Genomic DNA, 13,423 nt, shown 5'->3' with positions numbered 1-13,423 from the left:
ATAGGAGCATGTTCACACTAGCAAAAAAAAGCAAAACCTACAAAAGACAAAAATATATCTCATACCCTACCATCATTGTATATAAATGTAACGCAAAGTTGCATAATAAATATAGGGTACTTAGTGAACTATTTTTGATCAAAAAAAGTATACAAGCCGTCCCACCAGCGGCAAGGTGACCCTAAATTGGGACGGTACCTATACTGTCTATATTAAAAACCTTACTGTATATCAAAGTTGAAGTAATGCATATAAAAGGGCAGACAAATAGGACCGGGTCCCAACTCCAGACCACCCAGGCCCGTGGTAAGCTACATATATACTAATCAGCTCAACAAAGGGGATGCCACACCCTTAAATTGCACAGAATGCAAACAAGACAAAAAACCAAGCAATGTGAACTGAGGTCTAAGATGGTAGACATGCAAGAAATAGGAGCATGTTCACACTAGCAAAAAAAAGCAAAACCTACAAAAGACAAAAATATATCTCATACCCTACCATCATTGTATATAAATGTAACGCAAAGTTGCATAATAAATATAGGGTACTTAGTGAACTATTTTTGATCAAAAAAAGTATACAAGCCGTCCCACCAGCGGCAAGGTGACCCTAAATTGGGACGGTACCTATACTGTCTATATTAAAAACCTTACTGTATATCAAAGTTGAAGTAATGCATATAAAAGGGCAGACAAATAGGACTGGGTCCCAACTCCAGACCACCCAGGCCCGTGGTAAGCTACATATATACTAATCAGCTCAACAAAGGGGATGCCACACCCTTAAATTGCACAGAATGCAAACAAGACAAAAAACCAAGCAATGTGAACTGAGGTCTAAGATGGTAGACATGCAAGAAATAGGAGCATGTTCACACTAGCAAAAAAAAGCAAAACCTACAAAAGACAAAAATATATCTCATACCCTACCATCATTGTATATAAATGTAACGCAAAGTTGCATAATAAATATAGGGTACTTAGTGAACTATTTTTGATCAAAAAAAGTATACAAGCCGTCCCACCAGCGGCAAGGTGACCCTAAATTGGGACGGTACCTATACTGTCTATATTAAAAACCTTACTGTATATCAAAGTTGAAGTAATGCATATAAAAGGGCAGACAAATAGGACCGGGTCCCAACTCCAGACCACCCAGGCCCGTGGTAAGCTACATATATACTAATCAGCTCAACAAAGGGGATGCCACACCCTTAAATTGCACAGAATGCAAACAAGACAAAAAACCAAGCAATATGAACTGAGGTCTAAGATGGTAGACATGCAAGAAATAGGAGCATGTTCACACTAGCAAAAAAAAGCAAAACCTACAAAAGACAAAAATATATCTCATACCCTACCATCATTGTATATAAATGTAAAGCAAAGTTGCATAATAAATATAGGGTACTTAGTGAACTATTTTTGATCAAAAAAAGTATACAAGCCGTCCCACCAGCGGCAAGGTGACCCTAAATTGGGACGGTACCTATACTGTCTATATTAAAAACCTTACTGTATATCAAAGTTGAAGTAATGCATATAAAAGGGCAGACAAATAGGACCGGGTCCCAACTCCAGACCACCCAGGCCCGTGGTAAGCTACATATATACTAATCAGCTCAACAAAGGGGATGCCACACCCTTAAATTGCACAGAATGCAAACAAGACAAAAAACCAAGCAATGTGAACTGAGGTCTAAGATGGTAGACATGCAAGAAATAGGAGCATGTTCACACTAGCAAAAAAAAAAGCAAAACCTACAAAAGACAAAAATATATCTCATACCCTACCATCATTGTATATAAATGTAAAGCAAAGTTGCATAATAAATATAGGGTACTTAGTGAACTATTTTTGATCAAAAAAAGTATACAAGCCGTCCCACCAGCGGCAAGGTGACCCTAAATTGGGACGGTACCTATACTGCCTATATTAAAAACCTTACTGTATATCAAAGTTGAAGTAATGCATATAAAAGGGTAGACAAATAGGACCGGGTCCCAACTCCAGACCACCCAGGCCCGTGGTAAGCTACATATATACCAGTCAGCTCAACAAAGGGGATGCCACACCCTTAAATAAATCTACCATCTTAGACCTCAGTTCATATTGCTTGGTTTTTTGTCTTGTTTGCATTCTGTGCAATTTAACGGTGTGGCATCCCCTTTGTTGAGCTGACTGGTATATATGTAGCTTACCACGGGCCTGGGTGGTCTGGAGTTGGGACCCGGTCCTATTTGTCTACCCTTTTATATGCATTACTTCAACTTTGATATACAGTAAGGTTTTTAATATAGGCAGTATAGGTACCGTCCCAATTTAGGGTCACCTTGCCGCTGGTGGGACGGCTTGTATACTTTTTTTGATCAAAAATAGTTCACTAAGTACCCTATATTTATTATGCAACTTTGCTTTACATTTATATATAATGATGGTAGGGTATGAGATATATTTTTGTCTTTTGTAGGTTTTGTTTCTTTTTGCTAGTGTGAACATGCTCCTATTTCTTGCATGTCTACCATCTTAGACCTCAGTTCACATTGCTTGGTTTTTTGTCTTGTTTGCATTCTGTGCAATTTAAGGGTGTGGCATCCCCTTTGTTGAGCTGACTGGTATATATGTAGCTTACCACGGGCCTGGGTGGTCTGGAGTTGGGACCCGGTCCTATTTGTCTACCCTTTTATATGCATTACTTCAACTTTGATATACAGTAAGGTTTTTAATATAGGCAGTATAGGTACCGTCCCAATTTAGGGTCACCTTGCCGCTGGTGGGACGGCTTGTATACTTTTTTTGATCAAAAATAGTTCACTAAGTACCCTATATTTATTATGCAACTTTGCTTTACATTTATATATAATGATGGTAGGGTATGAGATATATTTTTGTCTTTTGTCTTTTGTAGGTTTTGTTTCTTTTTGCTAGTGTGAACATGCTCCTATTTCTTGCATGTCTACCATCTTAGACCTCAGTTCACATTGCTTGGTTTTTTGTCTTGTTTGCATTCTGTGCAATTTAAGGGTGTGGCATCCCCTTTGTTGAGCTGACTGGTATATATGTAGCTTACCACGGGCCTGGGTGGTCTGGAGTTGGGACCCGGTCCTATTTGTCTACCCTTTTATATGCATTACTTCAACTTTGATATACAGTAAGGTTTTTAATATAGGCAGTATAGGTACCGTCCCAATTTAGGGTCACCTTGCCGCTGGTGGGACGGCTTGTATACTTTTTTTGATCAAAAATAGTTTACTAAGTACCCTATATTTATTATGCAACTTTGCTTTACATTTATATATAATGATGGTAGGGTATGAGATATATTTTTGTCTTTTGTCTTTTGTAGGTTTTGTTTCTTTTTGCTAGTGTGAACATGCTCCTATTTCTAGCATGTCTACCATCTTAGACCTCAGTTCACATTGCTTGGTTTTTTGTCTTGTTTGCATTCTGTGCAATTTAAGGGTGTGGCATCCCCTTTGTTGAGCTGACTGGTATATATGTAGCTTACCACGGGCCTGGGTGGGCTGGAGTTGGGACCCGGTCCTATTTGTCTACCCTTTTATATGCATTACTTCAACTTTGATATACAGTAAGGTTTTTAATATAGGCAGTATAGGTACCGTCCCAATTTAGGGTCACCTTGCCGCTGGTGGGACGGCTTGTATATATTTTTTGATCAAAAATAGTTCACTAAGTACCCTATATTTATTATGCAACTTTGCTTTACATTTATATATAATGATGGTAGGGTATGAGATATATTTTTGTCTTTTGTAGGTTTTGTTTCTTTTTGCAAGTGTGAACATGCTCCTATTTCTTGCATGTCTACCATCTTAGACCTCAGTTCACATTGCTTGGTTTTTTAAAAAAGAGGGGGCATAAAGGGGGGGGGGTACTCTAGCATCGGCGTCTCTGCCCCCTGACAGGCAGAGACGCCGTCCCTCTTACCGCCGTGATCCCGGCGTCTTCCAGCTCTCCTGCTACTGCTGGCACGCGCAGCTTCCCGGGCACTGTGCTTAGGGCGCGCGCGCCGTCCTAAAGAGTCCCCGGCCAGTGGCCAGAGGACTTCTCATATAAAAAGGCACCTCCTCCAAAATGGTGGTGCCCGTGCAAGATTGTAGCTCTGTGTTCTAAACTCTGCTTCAGCCCTCAGGTCCCGCTGCTAGCCTGACTACCAGTCCAGTCCGCCAGCCTGACTACAAGTCCAGTCCGCCAGCCTGACTACCAGTCCAGTGCGCCAGCCTGACTACCAGTCCAGTGCGCCAGCCTGACTACCAGTCCAGTGCGCCAGCCTGACTACCAGTCCAGTCGGCCAGCCTGACTACCAGTCCAGTCCGCCAGCCTGACTACCAGTCCAGTCGGCCAGCCTGACTACCAGTCCAGTCGGCCAGCCTGACTACCAGTCCAGTCGGCCAGCCTGACTACCAGTCCAGTCGGCCAGCCTGACTACCAGTCCAGTCCGCCAGCCTGACTACCTGTCCAGTCCGCCAGCCTGACTACCTGTCCAGTCCGCCAGCCTGTCCAGTCCGCCAGCCTGACTACCAGTCCACCAGCCTGACTACCAGTCCGCCAGCCTGACTACCAGTCCGCCAGCCTACCAGTCCAGTCCGCCAGCCAAATACACTCTCCAGCCCGACGGTCTGCCTACGGTCCAAACCCGCCAGTTTGTCTATGGGCCAGGCTTGCCTGCCTACCCGGAGAACGTACCAGTTACCTGCCGTGCCTACCAGCCAGCCTACCTGTATGCTCCTGCCAGTTACCTGTGGTGTCTGCCAGTCCGTCTACCCGGATCACCCATCAGTCTGCCTGCTGTGCTCATCTGCTGTACCGGTCAGTCCCTGCCTTCTGACCCATGGGAGTCACCTGCTCTCATACAAGGACTGGCCCAGAGTAGCACCTGGTCCCTCTGCTCGATCCTTCCCTGGTTCACGGAGTCGATTGAGCCTCCGTGCGACCTTGGTCAGTCCGAGTTGATACCTAGTTACGCCCCTCTGGTCCCTCCTTGCACCGCAGCACAGAGGTTCCACCACCCGGATCCCTAACAACCTCCATATAGTGTGAACAGGTGCACGTTGCAATGACTGCATAACATAAAATAAGAAAGAACAGCAGCACTCTCTAAGGGCCAAGAGGTGGTGGTCAGGCTTTTTGTTTTCTTGCAGTTTACCATGGAGGTTTTGACTGCCTCCTTTTCTGACTCTGCACTCCACCCATCAACCCAAGGGTGCTTTTAATTAGTGTTGCTTTCTAACTGCCCACTTAAAATTGTAGGCTTATAGCCCAAGAGAGGCATGTTTCGGAAAATAGTTACCCATCATGCGGAGGTCACCTTGCCGTGGTTGATGGGCACACATGAATTGGCCAATTTATGCGCTAAGAACCTTGATTTTTTCTAAGTACATTTTATTTAGCAATAGTGCAGTTTAGGTCTTATTTTCTTAGCGTTTGCATATGTCTTGGCCCTTACAGAGTGCTGCTGTGCTTTCTTATTCTATGTGGGAGAGGCAGTCATGAGTGAAAGGATAACAGGAGTGTGTCCTAGACGAGGAGATGGAAGAGCACCAGACCCAGTCCCCATACACTGCAATATTACAGAGGAGTCCACATCAGTGTCAGGGCTCAACAGCCGGGACCGCTCCCTATTTATACCACGAGTACAGTTAAAATACTGGAGCCAGATTACTAGTGGGGAACTATATAGTAGCATGAAAGCAACAGCTTTGTGCATGACGACTGGTATAAATGGAGGGGGTATATAAATATCCAGATGGGTAGTAGGACACACAAGTTCCGTACAGTACAAGAATACACACATACCCTCTTTATATAAATTTCAATGTTGTAAAGGGTACAATTTAGGGTGCGAATGACTAGGATAGAAACTCCCCAGGCATATGTGCAAAAGACTGAATAGTAAGCCCACCTGAAGACAGATAACGTGAAAACGCCTCCAGTGGGATTTCAAAGAAGTCAGACTGGTTGTCAGCAATGACCTTCAGGCGAGACAGAGAGAACATGGAGTATATAAGGTTGAGTTCCTTCAGGAATTTGACAGAACTGAGCGAGTATTCTCAAACTACATATGGTCTTTTCGAGACAAGCAAAGAAGAAAGTCTCTGTCCCTACAGTTGAAGAATTTTGCAATGAAGGTGTAAGGTGCAGACCCAAGGGGCAAGGGATGGAGGGATGTGATATGCCCTCTGCAATGTACATAGCCGAGAAACTATCCCGGCCATAGGTGGAGATCAGTACATTCCCTAAAAAGAGCCGTGGATACTTGGGAATATGTCTGAAATACCCCCACAAAACAAGGTCCAGGAGTATGCGCCAAAGGGGCCATAGACTGTAATGATGTAAACTGAGCGAACGTCCAGTATACGCCTCCCGGAGACAGACACCCAGACCCAGTCTACTATGTCCAGTCGGTGAATACGCCTGGACCCTGTTTTTTGGGGAACTTCGGAAGTATGCCCCGATGGGGACACAGAATGCAAGGTGAAAGCACCCTAACAAGTTGCAGCTTATCTGCTGTTCTGTTGTGAGATGAAGCCCATTTTGGTGGAGTCCGTATAAAATGGATCAACTCAGACTCCTAAAATATATAATAAATTGGGTACAGTAGTTTGTGGGGAATATTTTTTTCACAAGAATTTGGTAAAGTTATGAAATGTCCTATAAATGTCTGTCCTATTCCTGATCTAAGGGTCTAGACTTTTAGCTGAGATGAATCTGTGCTACAGTAAATTTATCACTTACACATGAGCCGTGTATGAGGGAGTCGGAGGCCTGGAAATGGAGGAGTCGGAGGTTTGGCTTACTGACTCCACAGCCCGGGTTAGCAATAGCCGGATGCAGGTGAAGCCGAGCAAAGGACGGACACTACATCTCCCCTTCTAATGAGCCGTGTAGTAGGTGGTCTCTGTCACAGAATAAGGTAAGTGTCCGGTGTGCTACCGGGGGTGTACAACTCCAAGAGGGGCAGGAAGAGAAGGATAGAATCCAACGGAAAAGGAGATCGCACAGTTTCCCAAGGAGACCGGATCACTAATGATCTACTCCAGACACACAAACAAGAGGATCTGATGGGGGAGGGGCGACAGACAAATTCATAGAGAACTGGATTCATGTAGCCAAAGTAGAATTAGCAAATGAGCTATAATGAGCCTGAAAAGGACGGACCCCACAAAGCCAGAGTTAATGCTGCAGATGTCACCGGCATCAGACAATGAGAGCGGGGGGCTTTGCACAGCTTAAGATACTGAGAGAGTTCAGTATATAAATTGTAAGCTTGCGAGCAGGGCCCTCACTCCTCCTGTAACAGATAAAATGTGTTACATTGTATTGTTTTTATTGTCTGTACAGGTCCTTACTTAATTGGAAAGTGCTGCAGAATATGTTGGTGCTATGATACAATAATCATTTTTATTTATATGTGCAGAGATGTTTCAGTTTTCACATTCACCACATGAGGGCAGCAGAGTACTATGCTCAGAATAAGGTCAGACATAACAGTACCTGCATATTACATGTGCTGACTAATGAAAGATACTGCCACTTGCACTGGTATGGCTGACATCAGACTGTACGTGCGCCCGATAATGTCTGTGAGGGCGTATCTGTGCTCTGCTCCTCAGTCTCCTCTCGCTCTCCCTCTGAGCGCTGGTAAATAGGTGATGGTATCAGGGGGAACAATGTCTACCTACAACTGCACCCTTGGTCTGGGCCAACTACGCCATCTTGTGGTAAGGGACAGTACCAATTAGTGAAGCGCTGCTAAGGGGCCATGTGTTTCTGAGTCGGGTCTCACAGTCTGGGGCCCATTGGTAACAGGACAATGGCAGACAAGGTCCTCTGGTCTCCCACCTCAGCTCAAGTGAGGCCGCAACTCTGAGCATCGCGTAGGCCATGCTAATGGAGCACAGCCAAACTCATCTGAAAATGGGCCCATAAGCTTCTTGTAACCAAGAGGAGTCACACTGATGGCCCTCCATGCCGGGATGAGCCCTCTGTGTAGCTCGGAGCCCCCTTGGACACATACGCACCCAATGGCTGCCGGACATGCCCCCCCTACACAACACTTATTTTTTAAAGCATTCTGACTTTGCAGCGTTTTCCCACAACACTATATCAGCGCTGGTCCCAGGTGTTGGCAGCTCCATTCCCACATAGGTGTCACTGGCAGAAGGAGATCCTGGACCAATGCAAATATGACAACTTTTCCATACCTTTTTTTTTAACTAGAGCATAATAGTAAGTTTCATCCATTTTTACTTTTAAACATAATAAAGCAACTTTTTCTTCTCAAGTTGGAGAAATAATGTTTCCCTATAATGTCTCCAATTCCATTGCCAGCAGTTCTGCGCTCTCCAGCGCTTCTTTGCGCCTCCCCAGACGTAGTAAGCCGCGCGCCTGACTTTCCTGGACGTCGCTCCTCATTGCGGTGTTTGCCAGCGGTATAAGTGCAGAGCAGTCGCTGGACACATTAAACGCCTTCTGAAAGGGAAGAAAGAGAACGGCCATTATCCTTCCTAAAAGAAAGGGATGGTGGCAGAATTCTTTTCAGATGTTTTAGCAAAGTCTTTTGGATTTATGGGCAAAGTCTTTCCTACAAAACTGCAGAACTGATTTCTTGCAATTCTGCGAGTCTGATCATTCTATAAGAAAATCAACTAAGTGACAAATCTATTGTTTTATTATAGTTCTGTGAGTACAAATCATTCCATAACCTTGGATTCACCCTGGTATTACACACAAAGCAAATGGTTGGCTTGCTGTAAGGCAGGGGTCTCAAACACGCGGCCCGCAGGCACCATAGACCCCGATGGCGGCCCGGTCCAGAAGCTGCCGGCAGCTGCGCTTCAGTTCAGTGTACTGCTCTGCACAGCAATACCAGTGGCAGCCGCCGGCCTATCAGAGGCCAGCAGCTGACATCTGCGTTCCAGCGCAGCAGCGTATGACGTCACTGACACGCGCAGATGTCAGCTGCTGGCCTCTGATAGGCCGGCGGCTGCCACTGGTATTGCTGTGCAGAGAGCCGGTCTCTGCGCGGCAGTACACTGAACTGAAGCGCAGCTGCTGGCAGCTCCTGGATCGGGGTCTATGGTGCCTGCGGGCCACAGGTGCAGAAAAGACGCCGAGGGAACGGAGGACAGGTGAGAAGAATCTTTTTTTTTCTCTTGTATGTGTAGAACGGCATAAGGGACAGTCCTCCAAGGTGGGTACCAGGCTGGGGACAGTCCTAAAAAGGTGGGGACCAGGCTGGGGACAGTCCTAAAAAGGTGGGGACCAGGCTGGGGACAGTCCTAAAAAGGTGGGGACCAGGCTGGGGACAGTCCTAACAGATGGGGACCAGGCTGGGGACAGTCCTAACAGATGGGGACCAGGCTGGGGACAGTCCTAACAGATGGGGACCAGGCTGGGGACAGTCCTAAAACATGGAGACCAGGCTGGGGACAGTCCTAAAACATGGAGACCAGGCTGGGGACAGTCCTAAAACATGGAGACCAGGCTGGGGACAGTCCTAAAACATGGGGACCAGGCTGGGGACAGTCCTAAAACATGGGGACCAGGCTGGGGACAGTCCTAAAACATGGGGACCAGGCTGGGGTCAGAACTACAAGAGGGGGACCAGGATGGGGACATTCCTAGAAGATGGGGACATTACAACAAGATGGGGACCAGGATGGGGCATTACTACAAGATGAGGACATATCTACAATATGGGGACCAGCATGTGACATTACGACAATATGGGGCCCAGTATGGAATATTACGACAAGATGGGGACAAAGATGGGGGGCATTACAAGATGCAGGCCAGGGTGGGGCACGTTACTACTAGATTTTGGCAGAAAAACTTCAAAATAAAGCATGAAAAAATATTTTGCCACTAAAAATGCTGCTCTATATACAGTACAGACCAAAAGTTTGGACACACCTTCTCATTTAAAGATTTTTATGTATTTTCATGACTATGAAAATTGTACATTCACACTGAAGGCATCAAAACTATGAATTAACACATGTGGAATTATATACTTAACAAAAAAGTGTGAAACAACTGAAAATATGTCTTATACTCTAGGTTCTTCAAAGTAGCCACCTTTTGCTTTGATGACTGCTTTGCACACTCTTGGCATTCTCTTGATGAGCTTCAAGAGGTAGTCACCGGAAATGGTCACAGTCACTGCAACATGTGCAGAGTTGAATTCCACCGGGTAGGCACATCGCATTTTAGCCGGTGAAGTGGCAGGCCCAACGACTTCTGTAGAGATGTAAGTTGCTGAGCTGCGGGATGCGAACGGAGGAAGTGAGCACACAGCAACCGTGCCCTCTGCAGAAGGCCATCTAGTCCGGGATAGTGGGCTAAAAATTGCTGAACAACCAGGTTCAACACGTGAGCCATACAAGGCACGTGTGTGACATTGCCCCGGCGAAGTATAGATGGACTAATAGACCAAGTCCCACACACTGCTAGAAGCCCAAATATTTTTTCAGAGCTAGATGCAGAAAAAAATTATATTGAATTTGCAACCTGATGGAGGTCAGTATAGATGGACTAATAGACCAAGTCCCACACACAGCTAGAAGCCCAAATATTTTTTCAGAGCTAGATGCAGAAAAAAATTATATTCAATTTGCAACCTGATGGAGGTCAGTATAGATGGACTAATAGACCAAGTCCCACACACTGCTAGAAGCCCAAATATTTTTTCAGAGCTAGATGCAGAAAAAAATTATATTCAATTTGCAACCTGGTGGAGGTCAGTATAGAAGGACTAATAGAACAAGTCCCACACACTGCTAGAAGCCCAAATATTTTTTCAGAGCTAAATGAAGAAAAAAATTATTTTTAATTTGCAACCTGATGGAGGTCAGTATAGATGGACTAATAGAATGATGCTATGCCCAAAAGGTTTTACTTCACTAGGTGCAGTAAAAAATATTGGTATTCTATACACAGGTGGTGTAGCTTGCAACACAGATAGGCTACTCCACTGACTAACACACACTGCAAGAGGCCAAAAAGGATTTGCTTTGCTAGATTTAGCAAAATGCTGTGAAAAAAACTTGCACAGACCTGCCTGGCAAAAACTGATAGGAACTGATGTAACTTAGTCCTGAAAAGGACTGCAATTACAATTAGTCTTTACTCCCAACCTATCTATTTAAGAGCACAGACCTGCCTGATAAAAGTCGTAGGAAATGCTGTAACCTAGTCCTTAAAAGGACTGCAATCACAACTCTTCCCTACTCCCAAGCTATCTGTAGATTGGCTTGAAATTAACAAGGTATAGCGCACACAGCAACAGCGGTGCCGTCTAACACGCAGCTGCAGCAGTGAGAAAATGGTGGCGACGGGGAAAATGGCAGGGTCTTATAGGGCAAGGACATGTGACATACACTGCCAATGACACATGCCCTTGCTTGTGTGAAAAAAAGCACTTCGCTCCGTGTGTGCGCTGCTGATAGGCTGACAGATTGCACCTCCCCACTGTAAATGCGGGAAAGAGAAAAAAAAATGGAGATCCTCATTATTCCTGCAGAGATCCATCCCCTGCCCCTCCCCCCGCCCCGCTGTACACTCAAACTGCGTATTAACATTAATTTTCATCATTACTGAGAAAAAATCCAGTTATGATTTTGGTGCACGAACAGTTATCGAACATAACCTCGAACAGCCAAATTTTTTTCGTGTTCGCCGAACGGCTCGAACACCGCCCAAAACAGCTCGAATTTGAGATTGGCGAACAGTTCGAGTCGAACAACGCTCATCTCTAATGGGCGAGTTCAGAATCACCCGATCTGTCAAAATATAAAAAGAATTAATCAGATCGGTAATGAGGATAAAAAACAAAAATGTAGAATTTTGTTTGCTGCAACATTGCAATAAAATGAAATAACGGGTGATAAAAACATCGTATCTACCCCAAAATGGCATCAATAAAAATGTCAGCTCAGCGCGCAAGAAATAAGCCCTCACCCGACCCCAGATCCCAAAAAAAGAGATTCCATGGGTCTTGGAAAATGGCTCCTTTATTTTCTTTTTTACAAACTTTGGAATTTTTTTTCACCACTTAAATAAAAAAGAACCTATACATGTTTGGTGTCTACAAACTCGTAATGACACGGAGAATCATAATGGCAGGTCACTTTTAGCATTTAGTGAATATGTTAAAAAAAACAATTGTTGAATTGCACTTTTTTTGCAATTTCACCACACTTGGAATTTTTTTCCCGTTTTCCAGTACACAATATGGTAAAATCAATGGTGTCGTTCAAAAGTACAACTTGTCCGCGAGAAACAAGCCCTCACACGGCCATATTGACTAAAAAAAAAAGTTATGGCTCTGGGTAGAAGGGGATCAAAAAATGAAAATGCAAAAACAAAAAATCCCAAGATGGTAAAGGGGTTAAATGAGAAATGTATATATGTGATTTGTGTTTTGAAATCTATGTCTTAATCCACAGTTTTTAATATACCGTATTTTACAGACCATAAGGTTTTAGAGGAGGAAAATAGGAAAAAAATGTGAAGAAAAAAATGTCATGCCGCATTGTTATGGGGAAGGGTCTCCTGCTGGCACTGTTTATGGCCCCCACACGCCGATGTCAGCTGCCGGAATATTCACTGCTCCCCATGCCCGGGGGTGTGTAGAAAGTTTTAAGAAAATTATACACACAACCTTTTCACCTATCTAAATTAGTGCCCTTATGGGAAAATCCTAGATTTATTCAGGGTAAACAGAACAAGCTTTGTAAGCAATGGAACCAGAAAGGGATTTATTAAATGTTAATGAAGGAAGGCTGCTCACCTGGCAGGAATTCTCAGGGATGTATGATATGGGAGATCATCAATGTCTACAGTACCACCAAACAGTTACTTTCTACAGCTCTATGGTGAGAGATTTCGGGAAGGTGGAAAGGAGGGGTGATTTTGACATATTGATGTGGTCTAGCTCATGGGTAAATTCTCTATCCACAATATATCAAAGGATTAGGAGACAAATTCTGCACACTGCGGTACCGGATTCATTTATCCATTGGAGTCTAGCGCTAAATGACACTTAGATAGATGGTAAACTTTTGACGGGCTTGGATAAAGTAAAAATAGCAATGAACAATGGAGAGAAATGCAGTACAAACTGATTCATAATGCCATTTATGCTTTCAATTTTTCCTACAAAGATGCTTCATCACATTATTTATGAAAATGCCCAAAATGTAACCTAAAACCAATTTGTTTGATAGAATCAGGCGATGCCCTTCCACCCAAATGGTGTGGGAAGAGACCCTTCTCTATTTAGATAATGTTTGGAAAATTAAAGTACCACAGTCTCCTCGGGCATGTTTATTTCATCATATTGTAACAGAACATCGGGAGGATGGGGACAGAGTTCTGTCTATACAGATAATACATG

The sequence above is a fragment of the Phyllobates terribilis genome, unplaced genomic scaffold, assembly GCF_046119375.1.
Source record: "Phyllobates terribilis strain yellow unplaced genomic scaffold, ASM4611937v1 Scaffold_8__6_contigs__length_399053987, whole genome shotgun sequence".
In the NCBI taxonomy this organism is placed as follows: Eukaryota; Metazoa; Chordata; class Amphibia; order Anura; family Dendrobatidae; genus Phyllobates; species Phyllobates terribilis.
Note: the sequence above shows the minus strand (reverse complement) of the source record.